At 41.8% G+C, this 21742-nt stretch overlaps 1 pseudogene; it reads left to right on the forward strand.

The window, feature by feature from the left end:
* The first annotated feature begins 299 nt into the window (after nucleotides 1-299).
* On the forward strand, nucleotides 300-1433 carry LOC133758763 (DNA-(apurinic or apyrimidinic site) endonuclease 2-like; annotated as a pseudogene).
* The last annotated feature ends 20309 nt before the right edge of the window (nucleotides 1434-21742 follow it).

A 21742-nucleotide genomic window follows, 5' to 3' on the forward strand; every position in this document is an offset into this window, starting at 1 on the left:
TTCTAAGCAACTCTTAAGGCATCTCATCATGATTATGCATAAAGATTTGGGGGTGAAGATACTTTTCAAGGTAATGATCAATTACTCATTCTACTTAAGTGCTATTTTAATTGATTTAATTCCTTGACTACAACATGAATACATTTCTCCTTGTAAAAGTTGCAAACAATACATAAAAATAGAGAAAGTACTTAAAAATCTGTCTCATCAGCATAGGAGGTGGTTAGCAGTCTACTCCACAACAGCAAGTCACCCACCCGTGCCTTGACATAGGGTGGCCATCCTGTTGGTTTCCTAATATGTTGCACATGGTGAGCTGGCATATCCATGGGACCTGGAACCCCCAACAAGGGGATGTACATCAGGAACCCAGAAAACTCTGTCACTGTGTCCTTGTTATCCATTTTGGGTGAGCTGGCTGTGAACATGGCTTGTCTCCAAGAGACCAAAATGACCAGGGATGAGCTGACAGAGTCCTTGGCTCTCATTGAGGGTTATACCTCTTATTTCAGCTTCATTGGGAACCATAGTGGCTATTCTGGCATAATCACCTTCTGTCCACACAGTGCTACCCCAGTGGCTACTGAAGAAGGCCTGAGTGGCCTATTTGCCACTAGGAATGGTGATGTGGGTTGCTATGGAAACATGGATAAGTTCACTCAAGAGGAGCTCTGGGCTCTGAATAGTGAAAGCTAGGCCCTCCTCACACAACATAGTGTTCATACTTCAGAGGGAAACCAGAGGACCTTGCTTCTAATCTGTGTTTTTTGCTCCAGGTGGATCCTGGGAAGCCTGAGTGTTTGACCTTTAAGATGTAATTCTACTGCTTCCTACAGATCTGAGCATAAGCCCTGCTGGCCATCGGGAGCCATGTGATCATTCTGGGTGACCTGAATGCAGCCTGTCACCCCATTGACCACTGGGATGCTGTCAACATGGAACACTTTGAAGAGGACCCAAGACGCAAATGGATGGACGCTCCTTTGGTAACCTGGGGTGTCAGACTAAGTCCCATATGGCGTCCTTTATTTTTAGCTCCTGCTGCTTTCCACAAAAGCAGGAGTGGGTTTTCACCTGCTGTTCAGTGGTCAGGAGTGCCTGTCATCTCATCAAAGGTTCTTGGATTAACTATGTGCTGGGGGACAGGACTCTTCACAGACACCTTCCAGAGCTCCTTCCTCTTGCCTGAGCTGATGGCCTCCAACCACTGCCCTGTGGGTGCAGTCTTCAGTGTGTCCGTGTACCCACAAAACAGCATGCCACTGTGTACCTGCCTCCTCCCTGAGTTTGCAAGCACTCAGCTTAAGACCCTCAGCTTTCTAGTTCCCTACTATGAAAGTTCTGTGTTGGAACAGCTGGCACCGCAGCTCGGCAATCAAACTCGGGTACTGACACACCAGAACAAGACCCGTATCCACTCAGCCGGGTCTTGAGCAAGTCAGCTTGGCTTCAGCAGAGGCCAGAAGAACACAAGGAGATATTTTCAACCCCCCTCTAGCCATCTCCAAACCTCTCCTGACTCGGAGCCACCTCGCCCACCCTGTTGATGCCAAAGATTCCAGAAGAGGAGCTGATAGCCAAAGTGGTAGAGGGATAGGCTAAGGCTTCAGAGGTCAAAGATGCCAAGAAAGTATAGACCTTGTTCTGGAATTTTGTGCAAGGTGGGAGGGCCCTTACGACCCTCTGTGGGGGCCATAGGGAGCCATGTGTCTTATGTACCATGAAGAAGCCAGGACTCAACCTTCTACATGTGCACCAGGTCATGGGTCCTCCTACAGACCCCTCTTCCTGCTGCAACTTCTTCCTCTGGAGCAGGACCCGCTGAACAGTCCAAGGCACAGGGATGTATGACAAGGTCACACATCACAGGATCTGAGGCCAGTGTCCCTCCTAAGCAGCTGGAGCTATCTCTTCCTCCCTCATGGCTACGTTTCTTCCCTTCATCCTCCTCCACCACCTCCTTCTCTTCCTCCCCTAAGGTCTCCTCCTCTTCCTCCTCCCTATCTCTTCTTCCTGCCACATTCCTCCTTGTTGGTGAGCTTCCCGCGCATCAGTGCTGTGACCCAATTACCCTCCCCACTTCTCACCTTCCTGTCAGAAGGGCGTGGGAGCCACCTGCTCCAGAAAGTTGTGATTTGAAACTCCTTCTGTCTTGCAATGTATATTTGTGTATAAATAAAGTCTGTGTCTTTATTTCAGTGCAATAACAAAAATTATCTTGATTATCTGTCCATGCCTCCATTTACTCATTGTATAAAGAATTTGTTGTATACATTCTTGTTCCTTTGTTCATACTCACATATTCATAATAATAATCATCCATAAGTTTATTTTATACATACTGTTTTTCAACTTGTTCTTTACTAGTAACAATAGATCTGATATTTTTAATTTTGCAAATACAAGGCTACCTCTTTCCTATTTGCATTTCCTATCATTAAATTTATATTTACTTATTTTTATATTTTCTATTTTAAATATTTTCTATTTATTTTTATGTTTTATATAATGGAATATTTCAAGAACTATAATGATTCTAGCCAGTAATCATCAATGATTCTTAATATCACAAGAAGGAGTCAAATAGACATTATTTGTCTCCTGATAGAAAGTCAAGTCCCCAACTCTGCCAAAAAAACCAAGCATGAATCTTATCAGGGTTGTAAATTATGATCAGTTTAGTGGGAATACAGTGGGAAGAGGAGCATGTTAATTAAGTGTTGGTACATAATCAGCAAAATCTAGACAAGGGGAATTCCTATGAGACAGCCAACTTGGTTTTTCAACAAAAATTGAAAAAGAATAGAGAGATGGAGAGGAATCCATAGATGAAAAGAGCTTTAAAACTCATATTGCAGGGCTGGTGCTGTGGCGTAGTGGATAAAGCTACTGCCTGCAGTGCTGGCATCCCATATGGGTGCCAGTTTGAGTCCTGGATGCTCCACTTCCGATCCAGCTCTCTGCTATGGCCTGGGAAAGCAGAGGAAGATGGCCCAAGTCCTTGTATCCCTGCACCCCTGTGAGAGGCCCAAAGAAGCTCCTGGCTCGCACAGCTCCAGCCATTGGGGCCATCTGGGGAGTGAACCAGTGGATGGAAGGCCTTTCTCTCTCTCTCTGCCTCTCCTTCTCTCTCTGTGTAACTCTCACTTTCAAGCAAATAAATATTTTTTTAAAAAATAAAACTCATATTGCAGTGTTCTAATTTTGCTTTTTCTTGATTTAGAGAAATCACAAAACTCAAAAATGTTTACAAGGCCTATAGAAAAATTTAAGCACTTACTGCTCATTTGATTCTGTTAAGGTGTTATTGTTGGATGACTTTTAAATATTTATTAATTTATTTTTACTTGACAGACATAGAGACAGAAGGGTTGGGGGCGGGGAGAGAGAGAGAGAGACAGAAAGAGACACACAGAGAGAGTGAGTCACTTTCCAAATATCTGCAACAGCTAGGGCTGGGCCAGCCTGAACCTGGGAGCTGAGACCTCAGTCTAATTCCCTCCATAATAGGTGGCAGGGACCCAGTTACTTGAGTTGCCACCAGCTGCCTCCCAGAGTGCACATCAGCAAGAATCTGGAATTGGGAGCAAAGGCAAGACTTGAACCTAGGCACTCCAGTATGGGGTACAGACTTTTAACTTCTAGGTCAAACACTCACCGCTAAATTTTAGTATGATAATTATGATAATTATATATGATATATATGATATATATATGATATATATGATAATTATATTGTGCCTGGGCCCCTGCACCCGCATGGGAGACCAGGAGTAGGCACCTGGCTCCTGGCTTCGGATCAGCGTAGCTCTGCCTGTTGAGGCCATTTTAGGGGGTGAACCAACGGAAGGAAGACCTTTGTCTCTGTCTCTCTCTCTCACTGTCTGTAACTCTACCTGTCAAATAAATAAATAAATAAATACCTCTCATCCTTTAGAGACACATACTAAAGTATTTATGAATGAATGATAGGAAGTGCAGAATTTGTTTTGAATAATATGAAGGTGAGGAAATGGGAGGTGATATTGAGAAAGTAATATTGACCATGTATTAATGAGAGCTGAGCTTGGGTAATGGGTGAAGGAAGTTCACTATTTCAAAATTCATTTACTTATTTGGAAGGCAGCATGATGAAGAGATAGCGAGAGACAGATATTTCTCATTGGCTGTTCCACTCCACAAATGTCAACAGCCAGGGCTGGTCCAGGCTGAAGTTATGAGTGAGGAATTCCATCCAGGTCTCCTGTGTGGGTGGCAGGAACCCAAGTAGTTGGGCCATGATCCACTGCCTCCCAGCCACATTCATATGAAGCTGCATGGGAATAGCAGAGTAGTTGGGAGTTACACCAGGCTCTCCAAATTGGGAGGCAGGCATCGCAGACCACAGCTTAACCTGCTGTCCCACAATGCCTATCCTAAAAGGGAGTTCATTTAGTATTGCTTTGACTTTTGTTTGTGTTTGGGATTTTCTGTACAAAGGAGCCAAAATATTTTTTAAGCATATATAAAGTGGAAGGCCTTGAAAGGAGCCCATCTAGATTTAATTAGCCAGATTTAAGCTTAGTAGTGGTTACTAAATGTTCCTCTCTTATTCTTTTTCCCTGCAATTTTAAAGCAAATCTTAGACATTGTTAGGGATCAGGAAACTACTATTTTTTTAAAGATTTATTTATTTGAAAGAGTTACACAGAGAGAGAAGGAGAGGCAGAGGCAGAACGAGAGAGAGACAGAGAGAGAAAGTCTTCCAGTCTTCTATCCGCTGGTCCACTTCCCAATTGGCTGCAATGGCCGGAGCTGCACGGATCCGAAGCCAAGAGCCAGGAACAAGGATTTGGGCCATCTTCCACTGTTTTCCCAGGCCAAAGCTGAGAGCTGGATTGGAAATGGAGCAGCCGGGTCTCGAACTGGTGTCCATATGGGATGGCAGAACTGCAGGAGGCTGTCTAACCCACAGCGCTGGCCCCTAGGAGACTTCCTAAGATGATGGCCATTTGTTATTTAAGTGTTTCTGTATGTAACATGTATGGATACATTTCAACATAATTGCCATTGTTGAACCTTAGAAAACCAGTGGCAGATCTTCAATACTAGTCCATATTTGAATGCCACTGTTTCTCCTCCTCATCCCCAAGTATTCTTTTAAAATTGGTTAATCCAAATCAATATCCAAATAAGACCTATACACTGCATTTTCCTACGATGTTTTTAGTATTTTTTCTCACCTAGAACAGTGACACCCACCCTCCTTGTATGCTTGCCAGCAACTTGCTGAAAATGCTAGCTGCATAGTTCTGTAAAATGTCCCATGTTGTGTACTCTTCGGAATGTTTCATTTCCTGTATCGTGAAAGTTAGAGCTAAATGTGTAATTAGATTTGATTTGATATTTTTGGAAAAAGTACTTCTTAAGTGCTGTTATTAACGTGTTGTTCCTAAAAGCAAAAAATTCCTTCACTGGGAAATCTATCTGGTAAGGGAGCCTTATTTAAATAAATTATCACATATTCATAGAGTATGCCACTGATCATGAAGACATTAAAATATTCAATAGAAGAAGGTTCAAATTAAAAATGTAAGAATATGCCACATGTTCATGGTGCAGAAAATGGAAAAAGCTGGTTAGAAAGCATAAACATGAGTATGCATGATTATGAATGACAGGTTCAGCATCATAACACGCCGTTAGTGGTGGGATCAGAAGCTGTTTGCCCTTTTCTCTTTGGAGGAAATAAAAAAAAAGAGCTATGTAATGATGATGCATTACTTTTTCATAGTACTAGCATGAAACTGATGGAAATTATCTTTGAAAAGCATGCCCAGAAGTATAGAGATTGGGTGAAGCTGGGTCCTGTAGGTCCTTCCTGCAGATTCTTCTGCTCCTCCAGCCCACCCTCTCTGAAGAATGAATACACAGAGAAGTCAAGCCAGAGGTGATGGACTCCAGGGCTCTTTTACCTTAGCTGTCCAAAAACTATGAAGAGGACCTGACGAGACCCATTAGAAACAAAACGTACAGTAGTGTAAGAAGTAGGGTTGGCACCAGCAGCGTGGCAGAGGGTATTAACCTAGCATTCCATATCAGAGTCCTGGATGCTCTGTTTCCTGTCAGCTTCCTGTGAATGCTCTTGGGAAAACCTGGGAAGATGGCCCCAGTGCTTCAGCCTGGCCACCCATGTGGGAGGCGTGGATGGAGTTTCTGCCTCCTGGCTTCGGTCTGGCCCAGTCCTGGCTGTTGTGGCCATTTAGGGAATGAACCAGTGGATTGAAGATATTTCTCTGTCTCTTTGTTTCACTCTGCCTTTCAAATAAAAATAAATAAATCTTTTAAAAAGAAACAAAAAGAAGCAGGGTTTCTAACGATTCATTTTCCACCTAGAGGTTCAGGGAGCCCTGTTATGATTCCCTCATCCCATGACTGAGACATGCTGGGCGGTCACCCTAGACACAGTCCAGAGAGTGTCATGTGGTCAGCCTGCCCTCGTGTCCACAATGAGGGGTACCAGAGGCCAGCCAGGCCGCAGCTGTGAAAGGAGGACCTGATGTCTGGCCCCCTGCCACTTCTCCCCAGGCTTCCTTCTTTGGTGGCCTCCCACCTTAACCACTTCTTATTTCCAAGTGACTTCTTCCTCCTCGACCCTTCCCTGTCCTCTCATTGATTCTTCTGCAGACAGCTTTCTCTCTGGGACAGGGCTGGCTGGTGACCTGGCATTAGGGCTCCAGGAGACAGCGGGATCTGCTTCTACCACTGACTAGCAGGCAACCCCAGGCTACTAATGGACAGTTTGTAGCCTCAGCTTCTCTAGTGTTGCTGGAAATGCAACGTTTCCAAATATTTAACATCTGATGGATGTTTTGCAAGGTTACTAATGGCAGGATTTGGGGTGAAAGCTGGGAAAATTTTCTTCTATAATTTCCAACTGTGTATTCAGTATAGAACAGTATTAAAATAACTTAGCGGATATATATTTTCCCCTGAACTTTTATGTAAAGTTCAACACAGCTAAAAGAAATCAGGGGAACAGATAAAATTTATTCCTTATTCTCCTTGCTTATACCCAGACAGACCCCTTTTATCAAAGGAAATTTTCATTAGCTGAGTATTTTCTAAGGTTACTTCTTTGTATTTTGCTTTGTTGTAAAACAAATTCATTCAAGAACAACATCTTACATTTTGATAGATCTTTATATTTTGCAGTGTATCTTCACATACTTTGATAGTTTTTTTTTTAAAAAGGTCTGTTGCATACTTTAAACAATAGTTACATTGTGATATAATTTCCACATCAGAAAATTCACCCATTTCAGGCATACATCAGAATGACAAGTGCTTACAGTTGTGTGACCATCACATTCAAGATACAGAATGCTTCCAGGCTCCAGTTAGTTCCTGTGTCCTCATTGCTGGCAATTCCCTTCCCCTCCCTCCATCTCAGACAGCTATTGTTCTGCATTCTGTCATTACAGTCTTAGAATTTCATACAAATGGCATGTTAAAGCATGTAGGCTTTTATAGATTGTCCATCTGGCTTAATGTTTGTGAGATTGATCACTATTGCATGCTTAAGTAGTTTGTCCTTTTTATTGCTAAGTAGCGTGTTGTATGAATACTTGGGTTATCTCTAGTTTTTGCCTAGTTAGGATACTGCTGCTATGAACATTCATATACAAGTCTTTCTGTGGGCGTCTAGTCACTTGTGTTGAGTTAACCTACACTGAAGAGTGGATTTGCAGGTTCTCACGGCTGTTAGTGGGAGGCTGTCTGAGTCCTTACAAAGGCTCTGTGCCAGAGAAAGGCAGATATTCCTGTTTATAGGGAAGGAAACTGAGGCTCAAGGACAATTGGTGACTTGCTCGGACTTTTCTGCTCTTGCACTTTGGATGGACTAAGACCAGGACCAGTTCTCTTGTGTTCACTTGCTGCCCCCCACCCCTTCCTGTTTTCTCCCCTTGTAAGACTTTGGCTTTAACACAAGAACATAATTATGATACAAAATTAGAAAATATAAGGATACAGAAGAAAGGGGCACCACAAATCACCTGCTTTCTTGCCTGGAGGAGAAAATTGTTAACATTTTTGATGTCACTTCAGGTTTATGTCTCTGCTTGTGTGTATTTCTTCCTACAAGAATGGGTCAAGGCTGTATACAACTCTTCTATCCTGGTTGTCACACTCAGTCACAGAGACTGTTTTTCTCACTTCTGTCTTGGAGATCTTTACTCATCCACAGATGTACACTTACAGCAATGAACATGTTCTTTTTAAATAGTTGCTGATGCTTCTTCCATGACCCATTTTTGACATGTGAAATTTAAATTATTTTCAATTTATTTCAATATTAACACTAGCCTTGTATCTGTTCTTATGAATTTATTTGCATTTCCACATCTCTGTAAGCCATGTTTCTGTAGTTAGAGACGACCATTTGATTCGGAGCTTTGCCAGTCTTGAAAATCATGATGTTGGTCTCGTATTCAGGAACCGTGGAAATGCTGGTGAGGCGACTGGACGAGGAGTGCAGCTGGAGGACTGGGACTCAGCATGGTGAAGAAACGTGCTTATTACGCAAGGCACTCAGGTGAAGCATTTGCCTGTTGGCTTCAATATATTCTTATTTGAGTATGGAAAGAACAGATTCTCCTAGCCCTCAAAAGAGGAACTCAGTAAAAATCTGGCAGAGAAGTTTCTGAAAGGATGAGCTTCCTTTAGTAATGCAACTCTGGAAGTTTCACTTCTCTCTCTTCTTCTCTTCCCGAGCCAGAAGATACTTAAATTATGTGGACCCAGTTGAAAAATGTCAATAGTAGAATGGGGGTTAAGGCTGATGACCAGGAAAGAGCCAGTTCAATCTTGAGCCAAAATGATGATGGTAAAAATATTCTTCTCCAAAAGTGTCCCTTCCCAAATTGTGCACATTGTTATAGACTAAAATTATTCCTACGAGTTCCCTTAAAGAATAATTGTTTTCAAAGTCACTTTGCCAAGGAAAATGATAGAATAGGAAAGTCAACAGCAGAGATTAATTCACACTGAAAATTATTTTTCCATCCACTTGTCTTCATTTTCTAATAATTTTCGGAGGTTTCAGGCCGCAGGAAGCTCAGATATCATCAAGCACAGCCTCCTCACTTTACAGAAGGGGAAGTAGGTAAGGAGTATGTTGTTCAGATTTTAGTCTGATCTTAAATTTATTCTTCTCTGTAAAGGTTTAGTTCTTCAGTTCCTGGTGGTTGTTTCCCTCCGTAGTTCATGGTGACTGATCTGGATTTTCTATTAGGAAATTCTTATTTCTCATGAAAGGATGAGGTTAAATTCCTGAGGATTGTGGGGTTACTTCAGAAAGTTCACATGGAAATAAAATTAAAGAATAAGTTTATTTTGGTGCAAAAAGTTTTGAAATCCATGTGAATCTTTTTCATAGAAGACTCTCTCCATGAACCTTTTGAACACTTTTCATATTCAATTGAGGAGTGAACTGTTCAGTTTCTTTCACTTTATCCACTACATTTTTTTTCTGTATCTTTAACCTTTTTATTTCAGTTCTTCCTGTGTTAGCAAAAGTAATGACCTTATTCTTTGGAAAGGCAAATTTTTTCTTTTTTTAATAAATAAATAAATATTTATTTATTTATTTGAAAGTCAGAGTTACGGAGAGAGAGAGAGAGGGAGAGGGAGAGGGAGAGGGAGAGGGAGAGAGAGAGAGAGAGAGGTCTTCCATCTGCTGGTTCTTTCCCCAAATGGCTGTAATGGCCAGAGCTGTGCCGATCCAAAGCCAGGAACCAGGAGCTTCTTCCGAGTCTTTCACGCGGGTGTAGGGGTCCAAGCACTTGGGCCATCTTCCACTGCCTTCCCAGGCCACAGCAGAGAGCTGGATTGGAAGTGTAGCAGCTGGGACTCAAACCGGTGCCCATAAGGGATGCCCGCACTGCAGGTGACGGCTTTACCTGCTACACCACAGTGCCGGCCCCCTGGAAAGGCAAATTTTCTTCGGTGCTCTTTTCTCCTCTTGTGTTACCACTTGTTTAAAAAGTAGTTGATGCTAATACAAAGTAGAAAATAGTTAAAAAGCCAACAGCATTTTCCTATATCTGCAACAATTATCTAGAAAATATAAAAGTAAGGACTAAATCACATTAAAAACAAAAAAAAGTAAAGCATGCAGTAATTAATCTAATCAAGATTGCTTAAAACCTAGACTCCATTAACCGTTCCCTGAAAACCTGCTGTCCCAAGTTCATGGATGAAATGACAACGTTTGTAAACATCTCAATTCAGTTCCTATTGAATCAATCAGGTCATTTAAAGCACTACCAGTTGAAAAAACCTAATAGGATCTTTTAAAATATTCAATAACAGAGGTTAGAGTTTTCAGTTTATAGTGTAAAATAGCTTACAAATTGTCTAAAGAGAGAAAAGGCAGTAGGGGATTTGGAGTCACCCCTAGCAATATTACACTTGTTACAAAGCCAAAATAATAAATCGTATGATCCTGGTACAAAGACAAAAAACCCATTTCAACTCTGTTAATCACATACAATGCCGACTGAGTCACAAACATTGATCGACCTATCTAAAATCCTATGTAGCATATGAGAAGGATGGCACCACATATCAATGAAGAACAGATGGATTTTTTAGGAGGATATAGTGGGAAAACTAGATTAATATACAGAAAAAATAAAGTTAGATCTGTACTGCATACCACATAAAAGTGAACTCTACAGGGACTAAAGGTTGACTGTGAAAGCAGAAATAAAAACTTAAAGAAAGAATATAAAGAAATAATACAATCTCAGGATGGGAAAGAATCTCTCAAACAAGACTTCCAAAGCAGAAATTGTAAGGACAAAGCTTGATACATTTTAATACATTGGTATTAAGGATTTTAGTTCAGTGAGGTATTCAATGAAAAAGTTGGGAGAGGGATGATGGAGCAGAAGAAAAGACTTCTATTGTTGAGAGAAAACATTACACACAGGACCGGCATTGAGGCATAGTGGATGAAGCTGCTGACTGTGACACTGGCATCCCTAATGGGCACTGACTTGAGTCCCAGCTATTCTATTTCCCATCCAGCTTCCTGCTAATGACCCCGGTCACCCATGCAGGAGACACAGATGAAACTCCTGATTCCTGGCTTTGGCATGGCTCAGCCGTGGCCATTGTGGCCATCTGCGGAGTGAATCAGCCGGTGGACGATCTCTCTCTCTCTCTCTCTCTCTCCCTCCCTCCCTCCCTCCCTCCCTTCCTCTCTGTCTTTCCCTGTAACTGTGACTTAAAGATAATAAATAATAAATAAATAAATAAATAAGCAAACCTTTAAAAACAAAAAGAGAACACTAGACACTTATTCCTTCCCACTGCCCCAAACAAGCATATAGGAAGAGAGATAAAGAGAAGAAAATAGAAAAATGGACAATGATGTGAGAAATTAATGTAAAGGGGAAACATAAAGAGTTAACAAGTATGTGAAGAGGGAATTAAACTCATCAGTAATAAAAAAAAAAGACCCAAAGAGATCAACCATGAAGTAGGACATTGTATCCATCAGCTTGACAGATATTAGACAGCAGGGTAATGTTGTTAGCAATCATGTGAGTAATCAGAGTCCTGTGCAGGAATAGTAAGAGTAAAGCTGGTCAGTTTGTTCTGGAGAGATATTTAATATACTTGGTGAGATGAAGTGTGTGACTATTCTAGGATTAAAATTTCTTTTGCTGAATACTCATCCCTAATAAACTTTCCCAAGTCCATGTTTGAGGGTGTTCAATGAAACATCTTTTGTGTTCGTGTGAAGTTGTAGGCAACTCAGGTATTCATCAACAAGAAGAGAATTGCTGAGTATAAAAGGGGTATACCCATAATATGTTATGTAGCAATTAGAAGGTATAAGCTAGGGGCCAGCACTGTGGCACAGCAGGTTAAAGCCCTGGCCTGCAGTGCCAGTATCACATATGGGCACTAGTTTGAGTCCCAAATGTTCCACTTCTAATCTAACTTCCCGTTAATGTGCCTGGGAAAACAGTGGAGGATGGCCTAAGTCCTTGGATTCCTGCACCCATATGGGAGACCCAGAAGAAGCTCCTGGCTTCTGACTTCGGATTGGCTCATCTCCGGCCATTGTAGGATTTGGGGAGTGAACCAGTGGAAGGAAGACCTCTCTCTCTGTCTCTACCTCTCTCTGTAACTCTGCCTTTCAAATAAATTAAAAAACTTTTTTTTTAAATAGAAGGTATGAGCTCAATATATATGTATCATAATATACATTTCAATAACATAGGGATGAGTAAGGAGTGAAACAGAAAAAAAGGTCTATAGCAAAAATATTTTGTAACTTTAAAACAACATACAATGCAATACTGTGCATTTCTCAAGGACACTTGCAAATCCAGTGACATTTATTTAATGCAGTAGAAAAAACTGGAGTATGTATTGAGATATCAGGAAAAATGTGAGGAAATTTTAAAGGACCTATGGTGATATTTTGCTTTAACCATAAGATAAAGTCAACTCTGCACCTTTGAAAAAATACATCCATTCACTCACATAAAGAAAATGTATTCATTCAACAAATACTTATTGAACACCTGCTGAAATGAAAAGACAAATCATCCAAATCCAGCCAGCTAGAAATAACCACTTTTGATATTTTGCACACCTGGGCTCTTTTTTCTACCTCCTACTCTTGTTTCTGAATTCTGGACCGACAGAAATACTTTTCTGCTAAAACATGCTTTCCATTCTAATAATTTTCCCTATGCTACAAAACTTATGGTTTTCCATCGTAAAGATAACCCCAAACATTTTGACCATCATCATGTATTTATTTCTCATCTAAAGACAATGTCTTCAAATTGTTAACCAAACTTTCTTTATCATTTATTCCTCAATCTAAAACAATTTTTGTTCCACTTTTCCTTTAAAACTTTTTTTCCTCAAAGATCATCAGCAGATTCTTAATTTTTACTCAAATGATCTTTTTTTTCCTGTTTAGAGCAATAAAGAATTTATTGGGTAAGCATCTGATATATGGCGTGATGCCAGGATTTGTGCAAGTACCAGGGCTTCACGATGATTCTAATATACACCCCATATTCCAGGAGGTCATGGGGGGTTAGAAAATAGATACAGAAATGCATATTCTGAATATCATGTTCTAATTACAGATACAAGGTGTGCCCAGCTTGCTACTGGAGCTCAAGTGAGAACTTTGGATTCACAGAGATTTCTAGAGAAGATTTATTCTCAGTGTGGAAGGATGAACAAATTAAATAGGATTAAGAAAGTCTAGGAAAGTGATTCTCAAACCTAGTCGTATAGATGAACTAAAAAAATTTGAATGTTTAGACTCTGCTTCAGACTGATGAAATCACAATGTGTGTGGGTAGAAATTCGCATATTATTTTATAAGATCTGGGAACCACAGTTCCAGAGTGAGAAAGGAACAAAAACAGTGGTGCAGGGGTGTGGAATGGTAGACTCTATGAAAAGCAAGTATCAGAGGCCACAACCTCAGACTGTCAATCCAAAGAATATTTCTAGGCACATTCCTCATTAGTCTTCCCACAGTGCTGAGGTGGTATTAGTCTGGATACGTTAGGTTATGCTGAAGTTAAACACACGTTTTAGTGGTTCAGAGAAACAGTTGTTTTTGTTTTGCTTGTAGTCCGTGAGGGTCATGGAGGAGGAGGGTGAGGGGTGCAGTTCTTCTTGATATCATTCCCACTCAGGCTTATGGGGCTTTCTCTTTGGATCCAGTTCCTTTTCTGGAGGAAGAAAAACTTAGTGAATTATACACTGATTCTCATAGGCTTTTACCCACAAGTCAGCCGTGACACCTCAGCCAAATGAGACCATATGACCATATCAAACAGAATGGGGTGGGCATGGTCCTCCATCACGTGCCTGGATGATAACTGGAATGGTTAGAAAAGTCATTATCGGGCCGGCGCCGTGGCTCAATAGGCTAATCCTCTGCCTTGCGGTGCCGGCACACCGGGTTCTAGTCCCGGTTGGGGTGCCGGATTCTGTCCTGGTTGCCCCTCTTCCAGGCCAGCTCTCTGCTGTGGCCCGGGAGTGCAGAGGAGGATGGCCCAAGTGCTTGGGCCCTGCACCCCATGGGAGACCAGGATAAGCACCTGGCTCCTGCCTTCAGATCAGCGCGGTGCGCCGGCCGCAGCGCGCCAGCCGCGACGGCCATTGGAGGGTGAACCAACGGCAAAGGAAGACCTTTCTCTCTGTCTCTCTCTCTCACTGTCCACTCTGCCTGTCAAAAAAAAAAAAAGTCATTATCACGGTTATATGAAATCACATTGAACTCATTTGCCAAAGGTAGGCATTTATAGTCATCTGAGGTGCCACACTATCATGTGAACTGCAAGTAGTAATTGTCACTACCTTTGTGGCATCTAGGATATCCTTACGGGAATTGTACTTTTTCATTCTCTCTTTTTTTTTTTTTGATGAGTATTTATTTATTTTTGGGCAGAGTTACACAGAGAAAGGGAGAGAAAGAGAGACCTTCCGTCTGCTGGTTCACTCTTCAAATGGCCACAATGGCCAGGGCTGGGCCACACTGAAGTCAAGAGCCAGGAGTTTTATCTGAGTGTCCCACATGAATGGCAGAGTCCCTAGTACTTGGACCATCTTCTGCTGCTTTCCCAGGTGTATTAGCAGGGAGCTGGATCAGAAGTAGAAAAGCTGGGACTAGAATCAGTGCCCATGTGTGATGTGGGCATTGCAGGCAGTGGCTTTACCCACTGTGGTACAATGCCAACCCCCCCTTTTTTTTGTTCTTACATCTAATTCTTTTACATTTTTAACAAATTTTATTTAAGATGAACAGCTTCATGCATTTCATATATACTAATTTAGGAACATAGTGTTTCTTTTCATTCTACCCTTCCTCAAATTCTTCTTCTTTCAATTTCCTAACCCAAGACTTGCAGGATTTCCAAGATTTCATCACTTTCCATTTTCTCTCTTTTATCTTAAGAGAGTAAAATGCATGTAACCATGATTTCTCTAACTAACCAGAATATGTATCCACCCAGGCTCCATTTCTCCTTTTCTTGAGGGATCCTCCCTTTATGAGGATAATTAAGGCTAACTGACTCATTCTAGCTTCCTCTCATCATTGTTTATGAATCAAAACAATTCTCCAACTCTTTCTGACTCATAGGTAGTGTTATTTAATTCACAGATAAACTTTATGGTAAAAGGATTATTCAATCCCATTTCATTTGAAGAAATTGAGATTCAGAGGGGAGACAAACTTTTCCTTTACTGTTGGTTCACCCTCCAATGGCCGCTGTGGCCAGCGCGCTGAGGCCAGCGCACTGCGCTGATCCGAAGGCAGGAGCTAGGTGCTTCTCCTGGTCTCCCATGCGGGTGGAAGGGGAGCAACCGGGACAGGTGGAAGGGGAGCAACCGGGACAGAATCAGGTGCCCCAACCAGGACTAGAACCCTGTGTGCCGGCACCGCAGGCAGAGGATTAGCCTATTGAGCCACAGCTCCAGCTGAAACTTTTACAGATTTCTGAAACAGTTGCATCTCCCCATACCCACCCTTGTTTTCTTTCTACTTTGTAATATTTTGTCCCTTTAATGGGTCATCACACTCAAGTATTCAAACAACTCATTAAATGCTGGAAGCCAACATTGATCAGGCCCACTTCAGGGCTGTATATGCATGGTCTCATTTACTCTGTTGCAAAAAATCTGCCCTTTCCTCAACCATAAGTAGAAGAAAGATTTTTTGTATTAATGGAACTTTGATTTTTTTTCCAGATAACCAACGTTTTCCATCCTTTGATCTGAGGGACCTCAAATTCCTCTCTTGGGCACTGAGGGGGGCACTGATTTGGTTGACTCTCAGAATCATCACAAAGGGTAGCGCTGAGGGTTAGCCATCACCTGGTTCTGGAAAAGAAGTTATAAGAGGAAGTCTGCTAATAAAACTTCCATTTTCCAGATAATAAGTCTAAGAAGAATGATGTGAAAGCCTTTTTGCCCCTCCTTTCCCTTTCCCAAATATGAAATTGATGTCTAGAAGTATGCCAGTCCTCCTATGACCAGGTTTTAACAAACCAACTTGAAGGAACATACTGAGTAGATCCTAAATCCTTGATGATATTTTTGAATTCCTGGGTTGTCTACAGCCAGATTTCTTGTCATGAGAGAATAAATAAGTTTCTTATAGGTTTAGACTTCTGTGAATTGGATTTCCTGCTATTTCTAGTTCAATGGATTCCTAAGTGATTTAAGAGACTGTTATATTGACAAACATAGAAGAAATCCCATTTGTACTAGAGTTTTTAGTCATTACCTGCCAACATCAGCCACTGCTGAGAGATCTTACTCCATCCACAGCTCCCATGGCTCAAACTGCGAATGGAATAGTAGCATTCTGCACAGTGGGATCTTTCTCCTATGGGTTTGACTGATCTCACAGTAGCCAACCACAGAGCAGTCAGTGAACTATGAGCAGAAGCCTACCGTGGAGCATGGGAACTGGACTCTGAATCTTCGAATGGAGAGGATGAGCTCAGAGGGCTGAGTTGTGGGTAATGAAATGGAGTTGGGGCTGGGGTGAAGGCTAACCAGGGGAGAGGTTCAGAGAGACACAGAGATATATACCAGAAAAGAGAGAGCTAGGAATACCTTGAAATTTCCTGAAGAGCTGCTGAGTCTAGACTGTAGGTGCCTCTGTCATGAATCACCTTCTCCTTGGGACAATATGAGTGAGCCCTGTTCTTGTCCTGAAATAAGCTCTAATATATAGTTGGCAAAATAGCTTTATTTTGAGTTAAGTTTTTCATGTTTTCCAATGCCTCTTCCCTTGTGTGTACAGTAAAAGGTGTAATATCACCTCCTTTACAAATTTTCAGTTGAGATTATATGTGAACAAGACCTAGAATAGTGCTTAGCACAGAGCCACAGCTTTTCAATTTTTCCAGCAAATATGTCTGTAGGAGGGTAGAATGGACTGCATTTGGAGTAGGTGTGCAGGCAGAGGCTTGTTTACATGCATAAAGCTTTGGATGGGTAATTAAATCAGTGATCCTTCAGTTACCTTTATTTTCCAAGGTTCAGGATTTGTCAGTCTATAATTGAATCAACTTCTTCAAGTACACCAATTCACTTCCTTTGTCATGTATTAATTCCCATAAGGGGTGGGTTACAATGATTGGTTATAATTAGGGCATATGCCCTGTTTACTCACATACCAGACTGTATCCTACAGATGAGAAAGGATTGGAACCATAAAATAAGTGATGCCAAGCAGTCAATGGGAAGGTACTTGCACTGAATAGGTCATTGTGTCCTGGGTACCCCTCACATTACCCAGAAAGCAGCTACTTAAAGAGTAACTGACATTTGTTGAGTGTTCATTATTGGCTGGGTAACCTGCTAAATGCTCTTCATGGCCTTTTTTTTTCAACAGTGTTCACAGCAATCTAAGATGCAGGTACTATTACCAGTATTTTATAGAGAGGTAGTACAGTACAGAGATTGAGTAGGTTGTTCATAGCTGTGAAACTGGTAGATGGTCAAGAGGAAATGCAAGCAGTCTGATGTTCTATTACACACGAAATAACAGGAAATAGGAAAGCTGATGTGAGAGTCACAGAATAAGAATCTTGCTGAATAGATCCCCATGAATGACAATAAGCATGAGAGGTTACTGTCCTCTTCCTGCTAAAACAATCTATAACATATCACCCTTCTCAGGAAAAAGTAATTTCTGGCCACCAGAAGATTATACCATTTTGGACTGTAGAAGCTCAAGGAGATGTAGGGATTTACACCTACTTCTGGATAACTTTTTAATGAAATAATTTCCAATTGTTGGGTCTTTTATTTTCTAAGTCTTAGTGTATCAGGCTCAATAGTCACTCATAGAGGTCACTTCCTCTTTGCCTTCAGGACAATCCCCATGCTTTCTTTCATGAGCTGAAGTCCTGACCACCTGCTGTTCCAGCCTCAACACCTGGCACTTCTACTTCACTTCTGATGTGAAGTCCAGCTGTGGTGATGTTCACACACACACACACACACACACATGCACACACATCAATCACATTCGGATTACTGCAAGTCTAATTTTTTATTAGTGTGCACGTGGTCTTCTTTTGTTTTATACTAGTGGACTCTCTTTTTTTTTTTTTTTGACAGGCAGTTAGACAGTGAGAGAGAGAGACAGAGAAAGTTGGTTCACCCCCGAAATGGCCACCACAGCCGGCACACTACACCAATCCAAAGCCAGGAGCCAGGTGCTTCCTCCTGGTCTGCCCAAGCACGTGGGCCATCCTCTACTACCTTCCCGGGCCACAGCAGAGAGCTGGACTGGAAGAGGAGTAAACAGGACTAGAACATGGCGCCCATATGGGATGCCGATGCCACAGGCGGAGGATTAACCAACTGAGCCATGGCACTGGCCTTAATACTAGTGGACTCTTTTTTTTTTTGACAGGCAGAGTGGACAGTGAGAGAGAGAGACAGCGGGAAAGGTCTTCCTTTGCCATTGGTTCACCCTCCAATAGCTGCTGCGGCCGGTGTGCTGCGGCCGGTGCACTGTGCTGATCCAAAGGCAGGAGCCAGGTGCTTATCCTGGTCTCCCATGGGGTGCAGGGCCCAGGCACTTGGCCCATCCTCCACTGCACTCCCTGGCCACAGCAGAGAGCTGGCCTGGAAGAGAGGCAACCAGGACAGAATCTGGCGCCCCAACTGGGACTAGAACCCGGTGTGCTGGTGCCGCAAGGCGGAGGATTAGCCTATTGAGCCGCGGCGCTGGCCACTAGTGGACTCTTAATTTACTATAAAATTTTTACTCATTTGTGTGAAAGAGAGGAAGAACAAGTAAGCAAGCCTGCTCCAATTTGCTTGTTCATCTCCCAGATGCCTATGATCGCTGGATGAGCCAGAAACTTAAACCAAGTTATCTACGTGAGTAGCAGGGACCAATTATTTGAGCCATCAGTCCCTACTCTCCAGGATCTGCATTAGCATAAAGTTTAAGTCAGCAGCTAGAGGCAGGTGTCAAACCAGGGTATCCCAATCTGTGTCTTAACTGCTAGGCTAAACACCTGCCCCTTTGAAACTCTTCAATGTGCCCTAAGTGCCTTGCTGTGATGATGTCCTTAACTTTTAGGTGCTGTTCATTATGCCTAGAATTCTTTTCACAGCACTATAACCCTTTTGTATGTCTTTTAGTTCTGGCCTTAATAGCTTTTCTGACTCTTCTGTCATTCTGGAGACTGCCCTAGGCATCATTTCCCGATGCTCCTGAAGTGTTCTCTCCTCTTCCTGCCATACCGCAATGTGCTGCATTGCCTGTTAATTTAGTTGGTTCTCACGAGGAGAAACTAGCATGTGAGCTTATTGAGGACAAGTGTAGCAGGTCTAACAGGCAGTCTAATGGCTTAGCATGGTGCCTGGCACACTGCATGAACTCAGTAGAGTTTTCAAATTTTTTTCTGTTAATACCAGATAGTAGATATTTTTGGGTTTGCAGACCATATGATGTTTGCTGCAGTTACCCAACTTTGTTACTGTAGTGTGAAAGCAGCCATAGACAGTATGTTAAAAATGCACACTGTTGTGTTGAAATGCAACTTTATTTTTAAAAATGGGTGTTGGACTGGGTTTGGTTCATGGACCATCATTTGCTGACTTTTAATGGTAGCTGATGAAGTGAATGAATTAAAATGAATGAACGGGATTTAATTTAACACCATTTAACAGAAAGAATTTTCTGGTTGCTATAAAGATTAGTTTATCAGAAAACTTACATTTTATTTTTGTCCTATTACATAACAGTTTTGATCCTTTCTGGTCTCCACTAGCTTTATTTTTGCAAGATAGGACTTGATAATTCTGCCCCTGCTTGAAGGTTAGAAATGTCAGGTCCCTAAGGGTAGGAGCTATGCCTTATTCCCAGAGCCTTACAGAATCCCCACATGTTCAAAGCATTAAAGCATGAATAGTACCTGATCACGATTGAAGGGTTGCAGTGAAACCAGTGTTTGGACTGATAACAGTCTAATCTTTTAAGTTAGGAAAACATTAAAACCACACTGCCAAATTACCACCATGTACATATGTTGCTGTGGATTCGTTCTGAGAGGAGGAGCATGGTGGGGGCAAGAGGTGTGGAGTCACCACACAGATCCTGGGAGTCGTGTGAAAGCGGGCTGGAGGCAAGCAGCCCGTAGACTCGTTTATTTCAGTTAGTACAGCAGCTTAAATAGCCAAGGCAGCCAATCTGGTCAAGGGGTGGTTTATGCCCTAACCAATCACAGCCTGTTGCCAGGCAGTACCCGAAGCCATCCAATCAGAGTCTGTTGCCAGGTAGGCTCCATTTGCCATGTGGTTTCCAAAGCCATTCAAACACAGCCTGTTGCCAGGCAGGCTCCATTGCCAGGTGGGTTTTGAAGCCATTCTTGAGTAACTGATGCTCACTTGCCAGCGGCCATCTTGGCATGGCCTTCTCATTCTACCACATACACATCTTTCTAATTATAAGATTCCAATGACTGAAAACTCAACCCACTTTGGCTTTTGCCCAGAAGGTATTTATTACTTATTAATTTAGCCTTGTTTTAGGGGCTTAAAACATGTCACAGGTCTAGACATTTTCTGTTTCTTCACTTGTTCTTTGTTCTTTTGTGAGGCAATGATAGCTAACATTAGCTTCAGGTTCACAGCCTCATAGGCTCACATCCCTAAGTGTGGAGTATCTGCATAAGTAATCTGTAATTCTGAGCAGAAGACTTGTCTATCTTTCCCCAGTTATGTATAGACTCAATCATTTATTTATATCAGTATGGACTCTTAGGCACTTACTATATACTTTGAGTTAGAATCCAGAATTACTTTATTTTCTTGCTCAGACTGTTCCAGTGTTGGTCATTGGAAGCTCTTTTAATTGTCTCCTGTGACCTTTAAAGTAATCCCATCTCTGGGGATTTGTTTGTTTGAAGTCCCTTACTTTTAGTTTCTGGTAGACAAGATGCTCCAGGCTCATCTTGTATGCTTCCTCTTCCAGTAATAGAATCCTCCATTTCTCTAGGTTATTTTCATTGGAATGTGGTATTAAAAACTAAGAGCTTAGCATTACATATGTTCAAATATATACAATTTTTAAAGGTGAAATTATTATAAAACATAATTAAGAAAAAAGTGAATTTCTTTTTATTAAATTTTTTAATTTTTCCTTTTCAGCTTTTCATCTATTTTTTTTAAAGATTTATTTATTTATTTATTTAAAAGTCAGAGTTACATAGAAAGAGAAGGAGAGGCAGAGAGAGAGGGAGAGAGGGGTCTTCCATCCACTGGTTCATTCTCCAGTTGGCTGCAATGACTAGAACTGTGCAAATCTGAAGCCAGGAGCCAGGTGCTTCCTCCAGGTTTTCCATGTGGGTGCAGGGACCCAAGGACCTGGGCCATCTTCCACAGCTTTCCCAAGCCATAGTAGAGAGTTGGATTGGAAATGGAGCAGCCGGGACTCTAACCGTTGCCCATATGGGATGCCACACTGCAGGCTGTGGCCTTACCTGCTATGCCACAGTGATGACCTCTTCATCTAGTTTTAATTTACATATTACTATTTATGCATTTATATAGATATTATTTGCTTGACATTTGGATATATAATGTACACAGTTCTTAAGAGTGACTAGAGTTTGGCTTTCCTGCACTCATACCCCACTCTCTACCTATCTTCCCAGTGCAGTCATTGTAC

This window comes from Lepus europaeus, chromosome 4, assembly GCF_033115175.1.
Source record: "Lepus europaeus isolate LE1 chromosome 4, mLepTim1.pri, whole genome shotgun sequence".
NCBI classification, from domain to species: Eukaryota; Metazoa; Chordata; class Mammalia; order Lagomorpha; family Leporidae; genus Lepus; species Lepus europaeus.